This window comes from Monopterus albus, unplaced genomic scaffold (assembly GCF_001952655.1).
Source record: "Monopterus albus unplaced genomic scaffold, M_albus_1.0 scaffold244.1, whole genome shotgun sequence".
In the NCBI taxonomy this organism is placed as follows: Eukaryota; Metazoa; Chordata; class Actinopteri; order Synbranchiformes; family Synbranchidae; genus Monopterus; species Monopterus albus.
The window spans coordinates 594,061-596,453 of NW_018128124.1; positions in this window are offsets into that span (position 1 = coordinate 594,061).

Genomic DNA, 2,393 nt, shown 5'->3' on the forward strand with positions numbered 1-2,393 from the left:
TGGAAATGATTCATTATTATGTAAATGAAAGACCCATCTCCAGCAACACACCTCCACGCTTTAGAATAATTAGGACAATAAAAGGATTAAAGAGACAAAGCTTCCAGTCCAGGACTGTGTCTGAAGTCACAGTTTGCTGCTCTCACTTCAGATTTTATTATGCCATTCAGTGGCTGTTGTTACTGGGACCATAGATATGGTTTAGCATTTTGTCATTTTGGCTGGTGAAAGGTAACCCCCTTGCTTAGTGCAGATTTAGGAAAGGAAGTAAATGAAGAACAAACAATGTTAAACAAAACATTTAACAAAAAAGTATCACCCATGTGCCCTTTCAGCTCTCTTAACTAAATGTCTGCTAAAAGAATACGCAACCTTTGTCCAGAACAAACTGTTCAGCAGAACTCTGTCAGTAATTGCTCTTCAGTTTTGAAGAAACATTATTCATTCTCTGCAGCTGCACTGCTACCAATTACCTAGCATGAGTGATAGTCGGTGGCGTTGAGGGCTCAGGCATACTGTACATGCAGGTCACCGATGCTAGGTCTCAATTAACCACACAGCTACATATGAGATCTGCCGTGGCCCTTATCTCGTATTTATAGAATAACAGAGACAAACAGAGAGCACTGTCAAGAGGCAAGACCCACAAGGTCAGTGGTTGTTACTGCTGGATATTTTCAGCTGCTGCACAGGGACAAAAAAGACAACTCGACAGAAAAGTTTGGATGGAAATATAAGGAAACTATCAAATCTACAGTATACAGCTGGGGTTCTGCTTCTTTGCTTGTTAGGCTTTCTAATATAGGGAGAAATACACATACAGCGAGAGCTCTTTGGTCCAAATCCATGTTGGAAAAGTAAGGGTTTTTTTTCCCAAATGCCCATGGGGATTGGAAACAGCACATATTCTCACAAGCAATTTTTAAAGCTTTCTGTCATCTGAAACATTTTAAATGACATCTTAAAGAAATATGCACAATGGCCCTGAGAGCTCAAGGCACTGCAACTTAAGAAAATACATGCAAATAGAGAAAATACAACCAAATACAGAAAAGCTTCACAATCTGGCTGTTTTATTCGAACTAAGAACTCCTTTGTTTTGTTTGAGGCCATTTCATCCACAGTGTGATGGGAGGCTGGGACCTATCCCAACATGCACTGGGTCAAGGCGCTAGGGACAGGTTGCTAGTCTATCACATGCTTGTATTAGAATCATTCAATTCATTTATTTTATGCTCCTGATATGTTTCGCACTACATAAATTAAATGGCACTGCCAGGTACTTAATGCTATGGTGACAGTCCAAGTCTCAGTGTAGTAAACAACAAATGCTGAGTCCAATATTAACAGAAATATGATGATTTCCTCTCTGAATAATCTCCCTCCTGCACATGAGCCTCAACATAATGAGCTTCAGCAAGTTAAAAATTGTAATCCATGTGCTAATGGCCATGGCAGTTTTGTCTTGCTTTATTATGGAGATTTAATGCAGACAGAAGAGCTTTCTCTTTTTATGACAAGTGAAGCACAATCAAAGCTTGCATTAAGAGGTTTGTTAGGTGACGCTTAAGGTTTTGTGGGATTCAATTTGCATCTTAAATCTAAGAACTAACAAAAAAACACACAACATGCATGCTGATTGGTCTAATTATAGTAGGTTCTGTCTTCCTGAGCGGCCACAGATTATAATGGTGTCTGCACTTGACAAGAATAGCGACATAACATATGATAATGTGTAGCAATGCGAATAATACAAAAAACAAGGTCGAGCCTCATATTCCTCTTGTGACAGCAGGCTGCAGTGTGATTACAGATGCCTGGTGAATACTAAACAAGCTACTGTACAATGAGCATTTGATTAGATTCCTAATGTTGCCCTTCTTCTATCACGTCTACCTCTTTGGGGCTGTAAAAAAGACTGGATAAGGGTTAGCAGACAGCGAACAAGCCAATGCAGAAGAACACTAGAGGTCCAGTGACAAGTTTGTATGTTAAAAGGTCAGTGTGTATATCAGCAAAGCAATTTGAACATTGGGCAGAAAAACTGCACTTGTGTATCTTGATTTATTGATTTTACTGCAGGTGAAAAAACACAAAAAATAATCAGCTTTTTTTTTTTTTATTGAAACAAACTAACACATTAACAAAACAGGACCGAACATGGGAGACAAGACAACAGATACATGACATTACAAACATAGAGTGTTTTAACAAGATTGTTGTGTTTGAAGTGTGGGTATTTCCAACTTACGCAGTCTATGAAATGCAAGGAAGGGAAATAAATAAATAAATAACAAATTACCAATAATAACAATGATAACAGTACTACTAATAAAATCAGCTAGTTAAATTTTTAGAGGTTGGTGGGAATGTGCGTGGCCTCAGCCCCAGGT